This window comes from Adiantum capillus-veneris, chromosome 19 (genome assembly GCF_014529385.1).
Source record: "Adiantum capillus-veneris isolate H3 chromosome 19, ASM1452938v2, whole genome shotgun sequence".
Taxonomy (NCBI): domain Eukaryota; kingdom Viridiplantae; phylum Streptophyta; class Polypodiopsida; order Polypodiales; family Pteridaceae; genus Adiantum; species Adiantum capillus-veneris.
The window spans coordinates 70,275,988-70,300,341 of record NC_140949.1 but is presented as its reverse complement, the minus strand read 5'-3'; the positions used below and the strand labels follow the sequence as shown (position 1 = coordinate 70,300,341).

General features: G+C 42.4%; 1 pseudogene; it reads right to left on the bottom strand.

The window, feature by feature from the left end:
- Nucleotides 1-1,170: 1,170 nt before the first annotated feature.
- Nucleotides 1,171-1,700, bottom strand: LOC147434209 (uncharacterized; annotated as a pseudogene).
- Nucleotides 1,701-24,354: the final 22,654 nt, after the last annotated feature.

The window sequence follows — 24,354 nt, the reverse complement described above, 5'->3', positions numbered from 1 at the left end:
AAAGACATCAAAACCTACTTTTCATTTGTTATACTTGATAGCAATCTCAGGGCATGTAATGGCAACTCTTCGGTCAATTCCAACCTGTCTTTGGACTTCACCACTCTTCATGCCATATACATCAATGCAAAACATATAGCCTTTTTGTCCATCCAGCTACAACTCAAGAGTCCTTTCCTTGAATCATATGCATAACGTGATACACCTCTTTCATAATAATCAATCCGCAATAATCGTGACTCTAGAAAATTCTTCATGTTTGTCATGTATGTACTTGTGCCTCCATAGCCCTCCAAGTGCAACAATAGCTTCACTGATGTGAACCATTGATAAAAACAACATGATGACCTCTTTCCTTCAAGTATGCAACAAGTAGAAACAACATGACATGACAACTCAAGACATGGCAACTTGTCATAAATACAAAAAGAGTAGTTGTAACCAGTTTCTGAGTCACATAAAAAGAGTAATTGTAACCAAATTCTGAGTCACATAAATTCCACAATTGAATTCCAAACTTGTGCGGCTTCTTAGGATTATAGACCCGACAAGGATTCAACTTACATTTAGATGGAATTATTCTCTCATCAATAGTTATATCATTTCCACAGTCATAGTGCAATTGAAAAGTGGCATTTAACCTCTCTTCCAATGACAAAACTTGCCATAGCTTGTATTCTCGCATCCCTTCGCAAGAGGCCATTGCGAGTTATCTCATACATGGAAAAATGCTTTATATATTGATATTCATTTGTCCCATCTTCTTGGCATAGTTCGGACATCAGAGAACACCGCAAGCATCTCTTTTCCAATAACAATTTTTGTTTGGCATAAATTGCAAGGCCATACCAATAGACACTCCCAAAAACCACAAGAATGAATGTCTATCCAATGCATTCCATTTTTGAGTTGACTCATGCTGTGCCAAAACCTTTTCACATTTTTCCAATGCATATCTATTTGTCTCAGCCACGATAGTGTCTACTAAATCAAGAGGAAATAGAGCCAGAAAAAGCTGAATCTCTGTAAACTCTGTTGGAACCTATCCCATGTTGGACCCACAATATTCACAAATGGTGGTAATCTCTTGAATGTTCCTTCAAGATCCATAGGCATTTTATCACCACTCTTCCAAGTTGAAAGCTTACATTTGACCAATCACCCTCATCATCAAAATCCTGCAAGACAAGGCCTTATGCCTCCAAAATCTCATCTTCACACTCTTCTTCCTCACCCATGGATTCATGTTCATCTCCATAATCATCACCATCTTGCATAACATCCACAGGTCGACCCTTTTTTACAACATGCTTTTGTGAAGTTCCTTGCTACTTGAGAATCTTCTTCCCCTTCTTGTGAGCATGACTACTCTCAACATGAGCATTAGCATTTTGCCTCCTTGCATTTACCTCCACAACTCTAGCATCACAATGTCTTATAAGACCCTCATCACCGGAAAACCCAGCGCCTACTTTGGCATGAAAGCTAGTACCAAATGTAGAGGCATCCACATTAGTTGCATCCGCATGACTACCAAAACATTCTTTTGCATGTATTGCCCTTGGTCGGCCTCTAGCCACAATGTTCTTCTTACGAGGTTGACCTCTCTTAGCAACTAGAGAGGGCACACTAGGAACTCCAACAAGAGGCAAGCTTGCAATAGAAGCAATTGGAGACACACCCAAAACATCCATACCCATAGATTTCTCATGTATATCCACAACATCGGAATTCAATGCATCATCCATAGCATACATCACATTCATCATATAAACATCCCTCAAAGGCATTTCAACCATATTCAACGCAAGTGGCATGTCCACATTTGGCAATACATTTGACCTTACATTTAGAGCAACTCTCTTTTGTGATGCCAAAAACTATGCCAAAGTAAACTCATCATCCACATCTGTAATGCATTGACGAGGCATATCCACTCTTGCCTCAACAATCGTAACAAGGTGCATTTGCAAGGACTCCCATGATAGCATGTCGGTAGTGGAGTTGCCTTTAAAACAACTATTTGCGTGCATTGAATGGCATTATTCTACCTGCATAGCACTTTTCTTGCCAATCAAGAGGATGGGTCTTCTTTGCCCATGCAAGATCAAACTTTGTGGCTGTGTTAGAAGATGGACACACCCTATTCAAAATTACTGCTCGGTAGATTATTATTTTTTGTCATTATTCATTTATCGAGAAAAACCCAACATTCACCTTGTAAATATTGGGGCTTACAAAAGTTTCGAGATTGTATCCCAGTTTTGACATTTAGATTGAGTAGATGGTTAAATTGGAACATTAGGGTTTGAGAATTGTAAGGTATTTATACCACTTCTTGACCTTAATGAAAAACCTTTTGTCATTTTTAAAAGTTTTTGAAGTCTGTGAGTGAGCGTACTGTGTACGAGAGAGAGTGAGAGCTTCATCTTGACGCTACGCGCGCACCGGTGGTCGAAATCGAGTGCGGAGAAGTGCACCATGTTGCCCCCGACGAGAGCTACGCGCCAATACCTACATTGTGCGCGTATGGTCCGGTTTTGCAAGCTCCGTCTACGAGCTTCATTTGGTGATTCGATGAGCATACGTTATCTTTTTTCGCATTGCAGCATATCCACGCGTTCACATTGAGTAGAGCTACACATTAGGCACTTTAGCTTTTGGAAACGAAGACCTGCAAATTTCAGCCAGACATCCTACGTGATTTTGCACCAGGTGTTTTGGGTTGGGGTTTTGGTTCATAGACCTTAGGGAGAGAAACTATTGGTGTTAGTAGGGTCTCCCTCAAGTTCTGTGGCGTTCCGAGATTGTTTGATGGGTATTCGGCTCTAGAAAGCGTTGTAGGAAGTTTCCTCTTATGCACTCTTGAAGGCTGTAGCTTAGACATTGGGTAGAGACCTCTGTAGGAATTAGTTAGGAGTTGGTCGAGTGTAGGTTGACACCCTATGCTTGCTTCCACGTGCCTGCGGGTCGAGCTTCGTCCTTAGGTGACAAATCTTGTTAGTTGAGTTCTTGCTGTGCTGACGTCTTTTGCGGCGTATCCGTCCAACATTGACGCCACTGCCGGGGACGAAAACCTTAGGTAGGTGACCTGTTGAGATGTCGAGCTCTACATCTTGAGCTGGCATCCACTACGGGTCTTGGCCGCTTACGATATTTACTCACTGGCGCGTTAGGTGACCGACACGGAGGATCTCTGCCAGTGATTCTACAGCTGGACTACACTTATAGTGCCAACCTAGTACGCTTCTAGCGAGTTCACACTTAGTGACCGCATGTACATATGTGCTACTTTTCAGTTTTAGCACTTAGTCCTCTCTTTTCTTAGAGAAGAAGAAGAGGCTTTCCATCTCTGTGTGCTTTGTGCTTGTCTTGTGTAGCTCTCTTGCATCCTCTTTCTTTACATGGTATCAGAGCCTGGTGCAGGCAAGAGAGGCTAAGAGAGCAAGAGCATCACAATCCCTTCGTTCGCAATCCACGACCAGATTTAGGGGTTTTTCGTACAAGTTTATGAACAGGTCTCCAAAGTACAGTACACAGAGATTTACTGTACAAGTACAATGGTTGTATGTACGCTTGATTGTGGACACTCATTGAGTGTAGAAAGCGTTATAGGTACCACGATAGCAGGTTCAACAGATTTGCAGGTTTTTACAGATTGCAGCTATTTTGTCTTAGTGATTCAAGATGTCTGACGGTTTCAGTCAGATTGTCACTGAGAAGCTTGAGAAAAATAACTACCCTGCATGGAAGTTCAGAATAAAAAATTTCCTAAAAGGAAAAGGTTATTGGGACTATGTAGAAGGAGACAATGAAAAGGAACCAGAGATTCCCAAGGCAAATGCTACAGTAGAACAAAGGAAATCTTTGAGGGACCGGCAACAAGGCAAGAGCAAAGTGATGTATTGGCTTTCTATGAGCATCACAGATGGCATGATGGGCTATCTACAGGATGCTGAAACCCCCGCCATTGCATGGAAAAACTTAGGCAGAGTGTTCGAGGTGAACACCAAGGCCAGGAAGCTTCAAGTAAAGTCGGAGCTAAATTAGGTTAAGAGGAACAACCTCTCCATCAATGATTATTCTTTGAAGATCAAGAGTATCATTGTGGCTCTTGGATCTATTAAAGTCTCAGTGGAAGACGATGACATTGTCTGTGCATGCTTGGATGGTATAGGAGATCAGTATGTACATTTCAGGTCTTCCATGAATACAAGAGACGACATCCACGTGTTCCAAGATTTGATTTCTATGCTTATTCTTGAGGAGAAGAACCTTGGTCTTGACACGTCTTCTTCTCGTGGCAGAAATAGGTATGAACAGGCCTTCTATTCTAACTCCAACAGAGGTAGAGGTAGAGGTCGTGGTCGAGGCCCAAGTGGTTTCAGGGGCCAATTTCAAGAAGGTCAATCAAATCAAAACAATACAGGTGGCAGGAGAAACCAGTCTCAAGGCAGGGGGAGTCAAAGAGGTCATGGTGCAAGATCAAGTAGGCAACAACATACTGCAGATAGCAGAGAATGTTGGACTTGTGGTGAAAGAGGTCACATGTCACGTGACTGTCCAAAGGGAAAAGCAAGTGGAAAGAGAGAACAGGGCAACTATGCATCTACTAGCAGAGATGCAGATGATAGCAAAAATGAGCGCATGTTTGTTATGCAGCATGTAATGAATACAATGACTGTAGAGAATTCCACCCAAGATGATGTTTGGTATGTGGATTCAGGTTCCTCTAATCACATGACGTCTCGTGGAGAGTGGTTTAGAGATATGCGCAAACCAGATGTGTCAGGCTATGTGCAGACAGGAGATGACACAGCTCACCCCATTGCTCATGTAGGGGACATACCTCTAAATACGAAGAGTGGGAAATCAAAGTACTTAGCAGATGTACTTCATGTCCCAAACATTACAAAGAATCTTGTTTCTGTTGGACAAATGGTTGAGCAGCGTTTGCAGGTTCGCTTCAATCCAAATGGCTGTTATGTAGAAGATTTCCAGAATGGTTGTAAGCTTATCACAGAGGGCAAATGTGTGGGCAGAATGTTTACGCTAAATGTAGACATGCCTGAGGTAAAAGCTGCATTATTTTCACAGGGCACAGGTGTTGTGGCTGATGTTGACATTTGGCACAAATTCATTGGCCATGTCAATGAGCAGAGATTGCGCAGCATGCAATCAAAACAGATTGTAAAAGGTTTGCCCAAATTCAAGGTGGATGGTATGCATAAAGTGTGTGCAGCATGCCAGTTTGGAAAACAGTCAAAGGGCTCATTTCCACATGAGCACAATGTATGTAAAAATACACTTGAGGTGGTGCACACAGATGTTTGGGGTCCAACCGATACTACAAGTATACATGGTTGCAGGTATTATGTCTCTTTCATTGATGACCATACAAGGAAAGTATGGGTCTACTTCATGCGTAACAAAAGTGAAGTGTTTGGTCACTTTCAGGACTTCAAAGTCATGATTGAGAAGGAGACAGATATGCAAATCAAGACATTGAGGTCAGATGGAGGGGGAGAGTACTTCTCCAATGATTTTTCAGATTTTCTGCAAATGCATGGTATACGCAGGCAGTTTACATGTAGATATATTCCACAGCAGAATGGGGTCGCAGAAAGGAAAAACAAGCACATTGCAGAGGTTGCACGTGCATTGATGAATGAGAAGAACATACCTCATCATTTCTAGGTTGAAGCTGTAAATACAGCTGTGTACATTATGAACAGGACACCTACAGCTGCGGTGCATGATGTAACGCCTGAGGAAAAGTTTACAGGTACAAAGCTTGATTTGGCACACTTGAAAGTGTTTGGCTGCATGGATTACGTGCATGTACCAGATGAGTTGCGTAGGAAATTGGATCCTAAAGTAGAGAAATGTATTCTTGTGGGATATTCCCTTGAACAAAAGGGGTACAGGTACTACAATCCTACTACACGAGAATTACGAGTGAGCAGAGATGTAGTCTTTGATGAGATGAGCAGCTGGTACAGTAATGCACATGGCACTATTGGGGCTGATGTAAAAGATGATGTGGTCGTACAAAATGTGAGGCCATAGTCACAGGTTTTGAGTGGACCACAAGATTCCTCTTCTCGTGGATCTGTTGAGAAGCCATGGAATGGTAGACTACGTACACAGGTTACTCCACCAACAGGTACAGGGAATGTATCACGAAAAGGTAGATGAACCTCCCTTTATGGCTGACGCATCATCAGGGTTTTCACATGTAGACATGGATTCAGATGGTTCTAAACAAAGTCTTGATGAGGAATTTGGAATTACGGCTGTCAGGATACCTGGTGTAAGGAAAGTACAAGAAGATGCTAGAGGGAAAAGGAGTGACCCAGGACCGCGCAGATCTAACAGAGTCAGAAATCCAGTTCAGAAATTGACTTATGATGGGTATCTATTGCATCACCAAGCCTACATGGCTAAGGTGATACAGGATGTGGAGCCCACATGTTTTGAAGATGCAGTTGGAAATGTGCATTGGGATGATGCAATGAATGAAGAGATGGATGCATTGGAAGCAAACGACACATGGGAGTTGGTGCCATTGCCAAGTGGCAAGAAAGCTATTGGCTGTAAATGGGTGTATAAAACCATTGCCAAGTGGCAAGAAAGCTATTGGCTGTAAATGGGTGTATAAAACCAAGCATAAGGCTGATGGTAATATTGAGCGTCACAAGGCAAGGCTGGTCGCAAAGGATTATGCACAGACGTATGGCATAGACTATGAGGAGACCTTTGCTCCAGTGGCAAAGATGACGACTGTGAGAGCTGTCATAGCAGTGGCTGCATCTAGAGGATGGATTATGCATCAAATGGATGTAAAGAATACCTTCTTGAATGGTGAGTTGCAAGAGGAAGTGTATATGGATCAGCCACCTGGTTATGTCGATCCAGGTTACCCAGATTATGTATGCGTACTTCTCAAAGCTTTGTATGGTTTGAAGAAGGGCTCTAGAGCATGGTATGACAGGATTTCCAAGTATCTTGTCAGTATTGGGTTTAGGAGAGCTCATGCTGATCATTCACTCTATGTACGTGAGAGTGATGTGGGGATTGTGGTCATTACCATATATGTAGATGACCTTATTATTGTGGGTGACAATGCTATGGAGATTGACCATGTGAAGGGTCTTCTTAAACAGGAGTTTGAAATGAAAGATTTGGGCGAGTTGCGCTACTTTCTTGGCATTGAGGTGATCAAGACTCCAGAGGGTGTATGGCTATCACAGAGACAATATGCTTTGGACATGTTGTCAAAGTATGGTATGGATGATTGTAAGCCAACTTCTATTCCCTTGGATGTGAATGCAAAGCTGAGTGCAGAGAAGGGTGATGTTGTTGAGGATGTCAAGATGTACAGAAAGATTGTGGGTAGTCTAATCTACTTGACTATCACGAGGCCAGACTTGAGCTACACAGTAGGCTTGGAGAGTCAGTTCATGCAGCTTTCGAGGAAGCCACATTTGGATGGAGTACGACGTACACTTCAGTATGTGCAAGGGACTCTTGACTACGCATTGTTCTATGCACCAGTTGCGCCATTAGCATTGTATGGGTATACAGATGCAGATTGGGCAGGTAGCATTGTTGATAGGAGATCTACGAGTGGCTTCATGTTCTCTTTGGGAGTGCTGCTGTTACTTGGAGCAGCAAAAAGAAGCCTACGATTGCTTTATCGAGCACAGAGACCGAGTACAGAGGTGCAGCAGTTGCAGCGTGCGAGGTAGCTTGGCTACACACATTACTTGAGGACTTGGGAGTGCAGGTGGACCAGCAGATTATCATCCATTGTGACAACCTCAGCAGCATGCAGTTGGCTAGGAACCCAGTGTTCCATGCCAGGACCAAGCACATAGAGGTCCATTACCACTACGTTCGACAACGAGTGTTTGCGGGCCACATCGACTTGGTCTACGTCAGCACAGAGGAGCAGATATCTTTACCAAGGCCCTCGGAGCTGAGAAGGTTCGACGTTTTCGGACTATGCTTGGACTCTGCGACATGCAAAGCTTGAGGGGGAGTGTTGAGATGTCGAGCTCTACATCTTGAGCTAGCATCCACTACGGGTCTTGGCCGCTTACGATATTTACTCGCTGGCGCATTAGGTGACCGACACGGAGGATCTCTGCCAGTGATTCTACAGCTCAAATACACTTATAGTGCCAGCCTAGTACGCTTCTAACGAGTTCACACTTAGTGACCGCATGTACATATGTGCTACTTTTCAGTTTTAGCACTTAGTCATTTTGTACTCTCTTTTCTTAGAGAAGAAGAAGAGGCTTTCCATCTCTGTGTGCTTTGTGCTTGTCTTGTGTAGCTCTCTTGCATCCTCTTTCTTTACATGACCGAGACTAGTCCTTGAGGATAGGGATTCTTTGGCTTTCCAAGAGTCTCGTTTTACATTTAGATAGGATCAGAGGGTGGAGGACTCTCTAGGTCTTAGAGGGAGTCTAGGGAGTGTGTGTCTGGTCTAGATCCTTCGACTTAGGTAGATTTAGGTAGACTGAGATAGTTTTAGGTAATAGTTGAGTTGATGAGTAGGAGTTGGAGTGGTAGAAGTGGTGAAAGGAGAGCTTGAGAGTCTGGAGAGGCTAGGAAGCAACCAAAACACCATTATCACCATTTCACATGATGAGTAGAAGTAGAGTAAGTAGGACATCATGATTCAGGATCTAGAGCACTTCATGCATGTATACTTGCTTGTTGGATTCATCACAAGGTTTTAAAAGACGAAAAAGTGTGTTTGAAAGCTGAAGTGAAGTCCAAAAGTTACTGTGAGTGTTTCTGATAGAGCTGCAGAGCATCAGGAGCATTTCTGTCAGAAAAAAATTTAATTCTAAGCCAGGAGACATCCTACGCGTAGGATGTCTAAAGGCCAATCTGGTGGGAATTTTGGAATTTTGAGTTGACCACTGTGTCCAGAAGGTAGGTTTTACCCTATTTTCACCTGGAAAGTGGAAATTTGGCCATATCTTGACAGGATAAGGCCAGATAGACTGAAATTGCCGGACATCCTACCCAAATTGTGCCAAGGCATTATTTTAAGACCAAAACCATGGGATGACTGCATGAGCATGATGTGCATGATATATTGAGTGACTGAGAGAGGTTTCATCTTATTTGGGTGAGAAAATTGGGCTCTAAGCAGACTTTAGCACTTTTGACTGAAAAAGGCTAGAACAACTAAAATTGAGAACTTTTGAAATCCAAACCAAAATCTAAGCATACCACTGGGTTGCTGACATCAAGGGGAAGTTGTGGGTCAAGTGTGGGGTCAAACAAATCAAAAAGACATCCTACGCGTAGGATATCATCTGTGTGATTTTGCACTCCAAATCGAGATTTGAGCATACCAAAGTGATTAGCATCTAAAGAGGAGTATGTGCTTTGCATTTGAAGCTATTTTGAGCAAAAAGACATGCTACACATAGAATGTCTAAAACAAGAAATTGAAGCCAGATACTGACTGTAAGCCTAGCAGGGTGTTGTATAGCCTGAGGCAAGCCTCCTAGTCAATTTTGGTCCAAATTGGAGTTGATTAGACTGATCAAGACTAACAGCAGGCTGTCGAAACAAATTTTTGATCCATTAACCAGCTTATAGGTGTCCAAATCAAAAAGTAAAAACAGTTGTGTACTCAGAACATCAAGGGGAATCCATAGTGCAAGAATCCAGGCAAAACTGAGCAGGAGACATCCTACATGTAGGATGTCTACTGGGGCTTAGTGAAGAGAAAATTTGACTGAGCTTATACAGTGAGGTTCCATTTGACTTAAGGGTTTCAAAACTTCTTTCAGAAGTGAATTTGGACCTTGTTTGACCTTTTGACAGAGTAAAGACTGAATTCAGACTTTTCACGTAAATTGACCAAAATCCGAAGCAAGTACAGTTCCAGACTAGCAGAGCTAATCCAGAACATCAGCAGTGCATAAAATACAGTAGTGGTTGAGGTTAACTCTCCAGTTATACCAATCATTACTAAAATCACCTCTAGCGGTTAGATGCTTTGATTTGATTGCCGAATTTAAACGCGTGTGTACAAGTATATTCAACAGCAAAGCAAGAAGTGTGCGGAGACTGATCCTTTGTTAGGTGAGTGGTTGGATTTGTGATAAATTGCATTGCTAAGTTTGATGAATTTAAGATCAGGAAGATACATTTTTAGAGACCAGAAGGTGACAGGTGACCAAGGTAGCTTAGTGTCCACCGAGGAGAGTGTTACCCAGGCAAGGCTAGATCCACTAGCACCGATTATTGAGGAGGGTAGTGATACTGACACTTCATCAGAAAAATCCTTCTTCATGATGGGTAGTCAACAGCCAGGAGGTTTCACCTATGACGGAAAAATGCCAGGAGGAAGCACCTCCCTAAATCCTTTGAATGATTCCAAGTTCACTGTGATCTTCTTAGAAGGAATGAACTCGAGGGGAGCCCTAGTTTATTCTGACTATCGAGGACGCAAGTGTATTTGTATTGAAGAAAGACCGGCTCAGAGACTGGAGATAATTCGAGTCTATGATGATGGAGATAGATTTCAAGATGAAAAGGGGAACCAATATTTGATAGTTAGTAACCGTGAGGATTACAACAGATATGGAGATAACGTGGCGAAGGGGAAAATGGTTTCAGAAACTCAAGAACCGCCACCAAACATTGATCGACTTGGAGCAATTTTTATGTATGATAAGAAAACAACCATGGTTTCAACATATAATGAGAATGTGGGAATTTACAAGCATGAGAGCGAGGGAATAGTCTCTTACTTTCGCTGCAAATAACCCTATCCAAACGAGTTAAGCAAAGACAAGGTTCTTTACTTATTCTCTTATGAAATTGCTATGGGTAAGGATATCGTTTTTGTTGATAGGTACGGGCGAGAATACCAACGTATTCTCCCAGAAGAGGTAGAAAAGGCAACAGTTCCAGGAGCATCAACATATGCCCCTGATGAAGTGCCAAGATCCACCTACACCCCTAGCAAGTCTACAAATCCCTTTTCAGAGGAGTATGACGCGACCTCACATTCCACCCGATCGCAGACATTCAACAACCAAAACCAACTAGCAACTCAACCATCATTGCAGGCATGGCTTCGACAGAGTGCAACATTAGAGCAAGACCGAAACCGAGATGGTTATCAAGCCGCACGAGGGCTAAGGGATTTACAAGAACCACCACTCTATTCAAGATATCAAGGAGAGAGTACGCCAAAGACTCAAGGGTCAATAGAGCATGGAAGACCACCCATAGAACAAGTTCGAAGAGATGAACCATCTCTGGCAAGAAGTGTTAGAAATTATGGCTTAGGAGCACCATTGGGAGAGGAACCAGCCTACTACAGAAGACCAGAGGAGATATATAGATTGGGACGAGGAGATACAATGATGAGATTTATAGACCATCGTAAAAATAGACCTTCTCAAGTGCAAAAATGGGTAAACAATAAATACACGGGAAACAGAGATCCGAGAGATCATGTAGCAATCTTTGTGAGTGTAATTAGAGCGGAAGAGGTGTTAGACTTCCCTACCCAATTTGCAGAGTTTGGACTAACCCTAGAGGATGACGTTGCTACTTGGTTCGACTCTGTGGAGCGTAGAGACTTTGAGTCTATGGAGGAAGTATTTGACGAGTTTATCGAGGAATTATCACAAAGGGGGATAGCTCATAATACCGTCTCAAAAATCCATAAATTCAAACAGAAAGAAGGATAATCTGTGCGAAAGGCAGCCCTACGACTAAAAAGATATGTTAAGTTCTACCCTGTGGAAGAGTTGCCAACTCAGTCCAGACTTATGCTCATATTTATCCAAGGACTAAGGAATGAAGATCTCCAGAAGGACTTACATATGAAGAGGAGCACGACGTTGAATGAGTTAACTAAGGAGGCTCTTTACCTTGTAGACAATTTTGCGGTCTACAAAGAGGGTGAGTTCAAGGATCTTGACGATGATTCCTCCTCACAACAAAGTGGAAGCAAGTCTTCTAAGACAGCACCAAAAGGAGAAATAGTTGTAAACCAGGAGCAGCTTGTAGAGGAAGTGCTAAAAAAGATTAACTTGTATCCCAAACCCCAGGCTAAACAACCCAAGTGGTGTGCTATTGAACAAAAATGGACAAACCATGGGACGAAGGAATGTTATTATAACAAGGGATATGTGAGAGAGAGACCTTATGCTCCCCAAGCTCAGGTAGCACCTCCTCAAGTTCCACCGATGCCTAGGCATCAAGCAGGCAACCTACCATGACCTGTAGGAGTAGAAAGACCACAACCAGTGCTGGGGCAACAACCACCCCTACCAGGATTACGACCAGTCGGCATAAGATACACATCAACCGTAACCGAATCAGAAGAGAAGTCTTTGGTGCCTATACATGCATATTATGAAGATCCCAATGGATATGCTGCAAATCCTATCTATTATCCACCAAAAGAACCCTCAATACCAGAACCATGGAGCATGATGGGAGATGGAGGACCTCCAACAGGTGCACATGCAGCAAGAGAAGGAAGATATAGCTTGGATGAACGAACATTGTTGTTCATAGCCAATGGACGCATGGGTGGGCAAAGACATGCATACCAACAAAGAGGAGCTCAAGGAGCACCTCAACAGCCTAAAGGACCCTGCTACAAGTGTGGTGGAGACCATTGGCTAAGAGACTATCCTCATGATGAAATCATTAGAGTCAACGCATATTGCACCGAGTGTGGAGTTACTCATTTGATTCCGGATTTCCCTAAGAACCCGAGCAAAGGAGCAAAAACTACCTTGAACATGCTGGAAGCAGTGCCTTCCAATGGAGGGTCAGAAAATGAGACAATCATACCTATTCAGGCAGTGACACGAGCCCAAGCTCAAAGAATGACGAACAAACCCATAATTGAAGAGCCTAAAACCGATGCCCCAAGTTCAGAAATGAAAAATCAGAGAAGCACTTGGAAAGCTAGAAAAGCGCATATGAAAGCCAGGAAAGAACGAGAGAAAACGGCTCTATCCGAGGAGTTAAAACACACAAAGGATAGATTAGAGCGGTTAGAGGATCTAGCTAGCCTAAGCTCACACACTGCGACAACCATAGCACCCAAGGAAATAGCAGAGCCCAAAAGTGCAGGATCAGGAGGATCAGTACTAGCAGACAAGGTAAATGAGCAGTTAGATGCACTTCTAAAAGCTTATGAAGCCAGACTCAAAAAGAACCAAACCCAAGAGCAAAGATGGATGACTTATCCATATGCTGAAATAGAAAAACAGAGGTTGGAAATTTGTAGAAAGATGATTGAAACATCTCAATCTTTGATAGAAAACCCGCTTGGTAAACCTGCAAATTGGCATGAAGTACTAGCTCCAACCCCTATCAAACCAACTTTAGAGGAACAAGTAGAAAGGAAGGAAAGACTCACGAATGCTTATGAGTCTAGGGGAGAGCCTATCATAGTGCCAAATACAACAGATGAGGCAAGTGACGGGTTCCAGCCTAAAACATTGGTAGAAATGGGTAAGGATTGTAACGGTCTAGATGATCTGTGAAAGCAAATCCGTGAGGCCAACAAAGCTAACAGGTGGAGTTACCACATAAACAACACAAGAAAAGAGAAAAAGGAGATCTTACCTCCTATTGAACAATTTGAGGCAAGATCACAAATGAAGTTTGATATACATTCACAAGGGGGAGACCAGGGATCAATTAGTTCGGGGCACAGCCAACCAGACTCACTAAAAACTCTACCCTCTTACCTAGGAGAGTATGAAGCCAAGTCTGAGGTGAGAGCAATCCCATCTCAAAGACTTTCTTCTAACAAATTGATGGATTCACAAGGGTTGATTGAGTTATTATCCGCCCCGGTGGCATGCACAATCACATTAGCCGAACTCCTAAGGTTACGACCAAACATGTGGACCACAGTAGGAAAATGCCTAGAAAAATTTGGAGTGAAATACCCCACCTCGAAGCTTCAAGAAAGGATCATAGAATTGGACAGGCCTCAACTAAACACTAGGCCAGTACCTTTAAACAAGGTTGGAGAGTATTGTGAGGGAGAAGATGGAAATACCACACTACCGGTGGAATTCCAAGGAGTAGTTTCCAAAGCTATTCTTGACAGTGGAGCAGGAGTCGCTATCGCCACCAAGGAAATCTGGTGGGGAAAATCAGCTTTGAGAGCTACTAGATCGAAATTGCAATTGGCAGATGGGTTCATGTAGAAGCCTCTAGGACTCTTAGAAAAAGTGATTGTCACTTCATGCGGAATCGAGTATGAGCATACATTTGCAATAGTCGATTTCGACAAAAAGAACAATTACGAGATCATCTTGGGAAGACCATTCATGAGACAATTGAAGATGGTCCATGATTGGGGTTACGACCACATATACCTCAGACATGGCGAGACAACAACCAAAATACACCTGAAAGACCACAGTTACAAGGATGTGAACCAAACACTAGTGGAAGAGTTTGATTCAGCTACATTAGCAGGGTCGGAACTCCCAACATGGTTAGGGCAACAAAAAGAGCTATGGATGTGTGGAGCTTCACATTGTGGAAGCTTAAAAAGAGAGGAATGCGTCTTAGAAAGAGCGATTGAGGACAAGGATTATATTCCGGAACCTTTTCCTAAAGATGCCTTGGAACCTCTGGAATGGGAACACATACTAGCAACATTGGATGTTTGTACCATTACAAATAGTCCAACAACAAAATTTTATGATAAGGATAGCTATGATGTGCTACCCTATTACATGGTAAGCCTTATACCAGGAAGAGATGAGATGGTAGAACCACCAGAACAAGAAGAGTTTTATAACTCCTCTGAGCATCTGGAGGTAAATAACGATGCAGATAATGAGTATTCAGTCAACTCAAGAGAGCATGGGGAGAAAACAGAGAATATCAAGTTTTATCATTTTGCCAATCAGCACCCTAGAGGCCAGGAACGCTATACGAGAAAACGAGCAGAAAACAAAATGAGAGAGAACCTGATGCCCAAGATAAAAGATAAAACTCACTATCTAATGCTTGTAAAAGCAGAGGATTGTGTAAAAGATCAAATATCATAAAGATTCTCAAAAATTTGAAGGGAAAGAACGAGAGAGGAAATAAAACAAGTACGAAAAGCTAAAACCGAAACAAAATCACAAAAATACCAAAAATAAAAAAAAAGAAACAACAAAAGACCCAGAGTGGACCAAACTGGAGCGTAAACAGAAATACCAAGAACTAAAACGTTCTTTATGAGAGGAATGGACTACTGAGGAAGATAGTGAGGTAAGGGGGAGTCAAAAAAGGGAAACATGAATGTACCATCACACTATCGGAAATTTACCATCCAGGACAGAAAAATCATAATGACACCACCAATCAGGGAAAGGACAAACCAGGAATCTTATGATGGGCCGGAAAATGCAAAAAGGATAGACCTCGCTCAACCAGGTGAAAAGCCTCAGCCGGTCTATATAGCAACTGATTTAGAGCCTGAAGAAGAGGAACGGCTAACACAACTTCTCAAGAAGTATAAAGATGTGTTTGCATGGTCCTACAAAGACCTCAAAGGAGTTGATCCATCGATATGCCAACGTACAATTCCTTTGAAATCAGATGTCAAACCTAGCAAACAACGTCCTTTTACATATAATGACACATTTGCTATACGAATCAAAGAGGAGATTGACAAGCTGATGGATGCTGAATTCATCTATGAAATCGAGCATACAGATTGGGTGTCACCCATTGTGGCAGTCCCCAAGAAGAACAAAAAACTGCGAGTGTGTGTAAACCTCAAAAAGGTAAATACAGCCACCATAAGGGATAATTATCCCTTGCCAATCACAAAACATGTACTTGAGAGGGTGGCCGGAAAACGGGCTTACTCCTTTCTAGATGGGTTTTCAGGATACAACCAACTGGCAATTGCAATAGAGGATCAACACAAAACAGCGTTTGCCACAGAATGGGAAATATATACGTATCGAGTTATGCCTTTTGGCTTAACTAATGCCCTAGCTACCTTTCAAAGGTTAATGACACACGCGTTCAAAGAATACCTAAGAATATTCTTAGAAATATACATGGATGATCTTTGTGTACACTCTCTTCTACGAGAGGAACATATTGACCATTTGCAAAAGGTATTTGAAAAATGCAGAACATATAGAATCTGTCCTAAACCGGAAAAGTGTATTTTCATGGTTAGGCAAGGCCACATCTTAGGACACATTGTCTCAAGAAATGACATAACCATTGACCTAGACAAAATCAAAGTCATAGTAGACCTGCCCAGGCCTACTAATGCGAAACAAGTGCAATCCTTCATGGGACACTTCGGATATTATCGAAGATTCATATATATGTATGTAGTCATGGCACAACCTTTGTATCGTTTGCTAGTCAATTTTGACTGGACTGAGGAGTGTGAAACTTCATTCCAAAAGCTGAAAGAAAACCTTATATCAGCACCTGTGCTTAAAGCACCGGATTGGAAATATACCATGTTCACATTGATGTATCTGCATATGCAATCGGGAGTATTCTGGCTCAACCTGGAGACGGAACAATGGATTTTCCAGTTTGTTATGCAAGCCGACAATTAAATAGTGAGGAAAAGAACTACACAACCACTGAAAGAGAGGGCCTAGGAATGATTTATGCTGTAAATAAATTTCAGCATTATTTGCTTGCAAACAAATTTGTGTTCTTCACAGATCATCAAGCTCTTTTGTATCTGGTAAATAAACCATGCAATACTGGGAGGATTGTACGATGGTTTATTATATTGCTAGAGTTTGATTTCATAGTGGTAGTCAAAAAGGGTAAAACTCATCTACGGACGGATCATCTTTCAAGGCTGCACAATGGGAAATCTCCAGAAAGAGTAGATGATGACATACCAAATGCTTATCTTTTCAATATTGAAATGATACCCAAATGGTCTCAGGAAACAGTTAGCATCCTTTCCTTTGGAGGTAGGTTTGATAGTACGAAAGACAAATCCAAACAACAAACAATTTGACAAACAAAAAACTTCTAGTTGATTGCAGGACAGCTGTGTCATCTAGGCTTGGACCAAATTCTATGACTATGTATAAATCCGGAGGAATTCGAGTGTTATCTTGAAGAAGCACATGTCCAGGATTGTGCATTTCATTATTCAACAGTGAAAACACACCAAAGACTAAAACAGTTAGGGGTTTATTGGCCAACTATGTACGCGGACACACATGTTTATGTTAACAATTGTACTATATGTAATGCCAAACGACCAGTGGATCACGCGACATTGTTTCAGGTAAACATTGCACCTGCATGGAGTCAATATATCATTGATTTCTTAACCACAAGGACATTTTCTAAAAACATAACAAGAGCACGGAAAAGGGCTATAGAGCTGGAGGCTCGTGACTTTCAGTTAATTGGAAACCAACTCTATAAGCGAGGAAAGGACAATCAACTTAGAATCTGTGCAAGTGATAGTGAATACATGCTGATTCTAAAACACGCACATGGAGGAATAAGTGGAGGCCATTTTTCAGGCGATAAGATGGCAAAAAATTGTCTTAACCGCAGGAATATGGTGGCCTACATTGCATATGGATGCTGAAGAGTTTGTAAAGCGTTGTGACGCCTGTCAGTGCACCAAGGTGCCAATAAAGAGAGATGAGATGCCACTATGGCCAATGATGGGAGCAAGGGCATTTGCAAAATGGGGCATTGATTTTGTGGGACCTATTTCACCCCCTGCATATCGCACCCATACCCAATATATCATTGTGGCTATGGACGATCTCAAGAAATGGGCGGAAGCCAAGGCAACACAAAAAGCAGATGCACGAATCACTGCACAATTTTTGTATGAGAATGTTTTTGTACGATACGTGTTACTAATAGAAATTTTCAGTGATCGAGGAACACATTTTCTTAATGAAGTCATTGAATATCTGCTAGTGGAATTCATGGTCATACATAGAAAATCTGCTCCATATCATCCCCACAGGCAAATGGACAAGCTGAAGCCACAAATAAAACACTATGCACGGTTCTCACTAAAATTGTATCAGAGTCAAGAACAGACTGGGATCAGCAGCTACACTCAACACTATGGGCATATAGGGTAGCTTACAAAACATCGATAGGAACGATACCGTACAACATGGTGTTTGGCCTAAATGCTATATTACCCATAGAGTTTTTAATCCCAACTCTACGAGTAGCGAAATGCCTAGAATGGACAGGGCATGAGCTCTCTTCAAGAATAGATGATCTTGAAAAGCTAGATGAACTTCGCTTGAGAGCTGTAGCTTCGATCTATGCTAAAAAGAGAAGACAAAAGGAGTTTTTTGACAAGCATGTGCGCACGAAAGAGTTCAAAACAGGTGATTATATACTTGTGTATACCTTGAAGCAACATGCCAAGAAACTTAAAAAGCGAGGGATGGGACCCTTTGTGATTAGTGACCTATCACAAAGTGGACCTGTCAAGCTTGCTACATTAGCAGGTGAAGAAATGCCAAATTGGATTAGTGGGTGTCGATTGAAGATTTATCATTTACCACTAACACAGGATATGCTTCAACAAATCCATCAAGAAAAACAACGAATGAAGGAGAAACAAAGGGTACGAGAAGAAGCTCAAGCAGAATCAAAAGAACGCATTGCAAAAAGAAGACTTCTGGGACAACAACAACAATGTGGATCACTGTTGCGAATCAATGCCATTCGACTAACGAATTTTGATAATGACACAGTGGAGCCAATAATTGCAGTCAAAGTGGGTAGCAATCAAGTTGAATCGACGGCATTGCTTGATTTTGGAGCTCAAGCAAATTCGATCTCTTACAGATTATACAAACAGCTCAAGCCCACAGGTCAACTTCATCCTACTCAACAAGTGATGGAAAGTAGTACATCACATTCACTGAAAACATTGGGCTGGACTATATTGCATGTACAAGTACATCAATATATTTACCCACACAAGTTTTATGTGGTCGAGGATGAAAGCACACAACACCCCATGTTGTCGGGACAACCTTGGCAAAAAGAGTATAATGTGTAGATAGATTAGAATGCGAATACAGTCAAGATTCAGCATGCACAAGAACAACAAGTAGTAACCTTTGCTCAGCAACCCCAGAAGAATCCGCTAACAGCAATGCAATCACTGGATAAAAATCCAAAAGGAAGGGTGTCACTAAAGAACAAACAAGGAACTGCCAACCATGCTCACTACATGCATAAGAAGTCATCGACCGCAGTGAAAAGATCAGAGTTCGCAACACAAGAAAAACAAGTATGGGTGCGGAAGGATAGGAATGACAGGGCAGACAAACCACAATACAACAAAAGAATTCAACTGAAGCAGATAGTTCAACCAAAAACCAAGGGAATAAAACAAATATGGATCCCAAAAAAAATGCTCAACAACAACTCAAATACGACTCGCATCTGGATACCGAAACCGAAGCAACAGGAACTCCCTTCAGTACAAGCAACATTGGAAACCAGACAACTGCATATGAAACCAACAAACCGATTTATGTGGGTGCCCATCAACAACACAAAAATGGCAACCGAGCCAGTAGCAATAAACCTACAAAAACCTCCAAGGCAAAGCTACCAATGGAAAGAAAAAGAGACAAAGTCTATGGCCAATTCTGCCACGAAAATTCTCTCCAAGGAGACAACTATGGCCATATCAACAGTAGTGGCAAAGCAAGCGACTTTTGCAAGAAAGACAATCAAACAAAGAGCAGTCACATTACACCTTTTACTTGCAAAGAAAATAGGAAACCTCGACGGCGAATGCCAATAAGAATCTTGCTTATACCCTTCTCTTACACAGCATTAATTTTTCCATGCATTGACCGAGTATGCATAAAATAGGGCCACATTACACGGCCAAGCATTAGCACAAATTTTTTCAACCCATGCACGTCACAGACTCTAAGGCGGTACCTTGTCGTCCGGGAGGACTCCAGCTAGGAGGGGGGGATGATTCTCAAATGCGGACCCAATGGCAGAAAGAGCAAAAAAGGGCATGTTTTTCAACTATTTTTAAGGGTTTTTGTTTGATTGCGAAATTTTTTGGACTAACCCAAGTACATATGCCCTTATACAGCATGAATCTACAGGTATATGGGACCAAACGCCAAATCAAGTCCCTAGGTGTGTGTATATAAGTAAAAATAGCCATTTTTCGGGCAAAATATTGGTAAAACGAAGAAATCCGGCCATAAAAATTTCATGTGAGTGTATATAATGTTTTGTGGTGATGTTTTTGATTTATTATGATTTTTGGAGATTTTTTGGGTTTGATTTGCTATTTTCCTTTTAATGTTGCTAATTTTCGGCAGAAAAACTTCAAAAATACAAAAAGCATGTGAAAAACGGTCGTAATGAAAAAATATGGGGATGATCAGTGACTATAGGACAACCTATGGTACAGTGGGGGTGCAATTATGAGACTGGAGCGAAAAGCATGATTTGGCCAGATTTTGCTCGAAACGTCAAATTTCTTGCAAACTCGGCAAATGGAGTCCAAATCAAGAAATTTTTGAGCCTAAACCGCATCTCGCAAGAAGTTGGGAGCACATGTCAAATTTCATGGGACCCGCATTATAAGAATTTTTCACTTCATTTTAAGCTCATTTCCACTATTGACCTTTGAGAGAGAGCTCCTACCACCTAGAGCGAATGGAACTTCCAACAGCTTCTCTGACGCGCATGACTACCCGACAGCTTCAGACATGAGAGGTAGGATCACCACCTTGAGCTTTTCGCGCATGTTTTTCGTTTTGTCACGAAAACTAGCATAGGGTTCACATAGAAAGCGGGTAGTATAGACCTACAAGTAGAAGTGGCCACCTAACGGCTAACCCAAAAGCAATGAGACTTCATTGGCAGCTTACCCTAGCATAGGAGACCAGTCTTGGATGCCCAAAGGTAGTAGAAAACCATCGAAAAAAACCCTAATTCCTAGAGCCCCGCAAGAGGCCACCAAATGGGAAATCGGCGGCGGAGAAGCGCCCAAATGCTACCAAAATTCATGGGTAGGATCATCTCGACATGCTCGACAAGTCTATGTAGCCCACATGACCAAAAGGTGACCCGAAGTAGCACTAAACTTCAGAAGCGGCACCAGACACACAAAGTGTCAAATCGCTCTCGCGGCCAAACCGCATGTCTGTTTTCCACCAAACTTCACGAGCGGCTTTCCTAAACCATCAACAACCAAGTCCTATGGTGGTAGACCACCACAAGTCATCAAAGACATGTAAACGCAACCACGGGTGCTTCTAGAGCGACAAATTGCCAAACGGAGCTTCAGTGAAGCCAAATTCGACAAAAACCATACGGCAAGGATCCCCAAGGGATCGGGAAGCTATGGAGACCAACATCAAGAAATTTCATCGCCGAAAAGTACTCCAAAAGTCAAAAAATGGCTCGGAGGCTCTGAAATCCACACAGGGAGTTATTTTCTATCTATTTGACTTTTTTGTTGAAAATAGTCTTAAAAGGGACTCAGGGGGACTAAGGGCAGGCACCAGTAGCACCTTCACACAAAACATTTTTTGAATAGCCTTTACATGCTAGCCAACAAGTTTCATCACATTTGGACCAAAATTGACCTCATATGCACCAAAAAACGCAAAGTTAGGGCATAGAAGCAATAATGAGCCATAGACCTACCAAAACTTGTCCAAATCACATGAAACTTGCACAATACATTCATGAGCACATTGCCAACCAATATGTGTGGTCACCTGCAAAAATGATGAAGTAGACATCCTACGCGTAGGATGTCTATTTGACATTATTTGCCTACAGAGGGTGTTTTTCCATTCCAGATCTTTTTATATCACCTTCAAGAGCTCATATACCAAGTTTGAAGCCATTCTAATCATTTTTGACCCCCAACACCTCCAAGATACACTTTTTGAGCCCAAAAACACTACACATGGTCTTACCAACACCAAATCTTGTCGAAATCAAAATCCAAGAGCATGGCCATGTTCCACATGCCAAGAGCTACCCACAAAACAAATCCCAAGCCATTTTGATGAAATAGACATCCTACGCGTAGGATGTCTCCAGCATGTTTTTGAACTTCTGTGCAAACAATGACATCATGGGAGCCATTACCATGGTGCAAGGAGCCCATGTGTCAAGTTTCAACCCATTTGGATATCATTTGCTACCTGTTGTGGACTTTCTACCCAATTTGTGAGCCTAAAGCCTGAATCTGCCCAAAAATGCACTTTTTGATGCCCAAATCCAATTCCAATCACATAGCCATGTTGCACATGCCAAGGAACACCAGCCTGCCAAGTATTACCAAAATCTGATGAAAAAGTCATCCTACGCGTAGGATGTCTAAATGATAAAATTTTTCCAGAATTGTACTGTGAGCACATGCACAGTTTCACAGGTTCCTTTTAAGTTTTATTTTCAATTTTCAAGTCATTTGGATAGTTAAAACTCAGTTTCTCAGCTGATATGGAAAAAACATTAACTTCGAACTACTGAGTGCAGCAGGATCTATGGCAGCCGCAAAGTCACCGGCAAAGAAGAAGAGGATGACCATAAAAGATTACTTGGAAGAAGTAGAGCCGTTCGTCAAACCGGAAGGAACTCTAAAGCCAACCAACATGTGGATCCAAGAGGACTTGCTAGAGTCAAATGATCTGAAGATCTACCAAGGCGTGTTCAAAGAAATCGAAGGAAATGTAATAGAGCTACCCATGCTACCGCGGGAGCTCAATGATTTTGTCAGAAGCAAGATGGCAGAGTACCTAGAGAAGATAGATCTCCACAATTATTTTGAAGCTGTTCCGGCAGGAATCGACATCAAAAGAGTATGGGAATTTGTGACAACAATTAAAGAAGATGGAGTGTCCAGAGTTACGGATCTGCAGGGCAAGCCAAACATGGTGATTGAAATCACAGAGAAAGTAGTGGTAGCTGCACTAGACCTCTCCAACAAAGGGGATAGTGTAACCAAAAGAAGAGACGAAGTAAAGGTGTACACATAAAAGAAAGGCAACTACACCTTTGAAGACATTGCCAACCCTAAAGTGGGAATCATGAGTCAGTTGTACAACCAGTACTTCCATATGTGTACAAAGCGGCCACAAAAGTACAGAATGCCGCCTGGAGCAATTGCCACAACATTCACCTAGGCAATGTAGAAGAGCAAGCCGAAGGTAATCAACTATGCAGCTTATATACATGACAATCTGGTGAAGATGGGCAACAAGAACCCCACCTACATTGTGTCGGGTGAGCTAATCACGAAAGTGATTTATGGGGCATTGCACGCCAAGGGAGGATGGCCCGACCCTCCATCACAGAATGATTGGCTAAGGTTCAAGGAAGATAAGGAAGAGGAACAGCCCAAAGCACCAAGGGTTGCCACAAGGTTGAAATGCCGGTTAGAAACCGTGCAAGAGGAGTAGCCAGAGTTGAAGAAAGGAAAGAAAGAGAGTGTCCAAGTGCCTGTCAAAGAGACAAAATCACAGAAAGCGGCACGGCTAGAGTGGCTGATGAAAAGTTTCAGAGCCGAAAGAGCCCTCAAGGGGGATTTGAGCGAGCTATGGAAGCCATCACTAGAAGCAATGTCGGGATCATCCCGAAGGGTGCACAGGGATAGATTTGAAGATTATATTAAGAATTTTGAGATTCTGGATGCCACGACAAAAAATATCCCACATGTACCATTTACAGAAGCAGAAGTGGAGGAAGTCCGACGGCAACTACTAGAGGAGCAGGAAGGCCAAGAGAGAGAGAGGAAGACAAAGGCGGACAGGGATTTCAAGAAAAAGCCAACAACTCCACCGTCCAGCCCTGAGTCCAGCCCACCACCATCACCACCTCCTCGTAGCCCTCCACAAACTCAACAGAAGGAGGAGCTAGACAAACCTGAAGATCAAGAAGATTCAAGGCAAGAACAGAGCCAAGAACACGAGCAAAAAGAAGAAGCTAAGCCCAAAAGTGAGCAGCCAAAGCCAAATGAAGCAAGGTATAACACTTTTCTTGATCTACCAGCTGCGAGATATTCGAAAGAAGAGGCAGCCACACACAGGGCCCAAAGAGCAGATGCAGAGCCTGCGGTTAGTGGAGCTTAAAGAGATGGCCACTGATACAGTGGACCTACAACCACCCACCAATGATTGGGACGTGGTGATGACCAAGCTAACCGGGCTAAGGGCACAATCATTGGCCACATAAAGTGAAATGGCTAATCTCAAAGCCACTGAAGTGCAGATCAAGCTCGAAGTTGACACTTTACAAAAACAAAGCCATAGGCATATAGAGAGACAAGCAGAGCTGCAA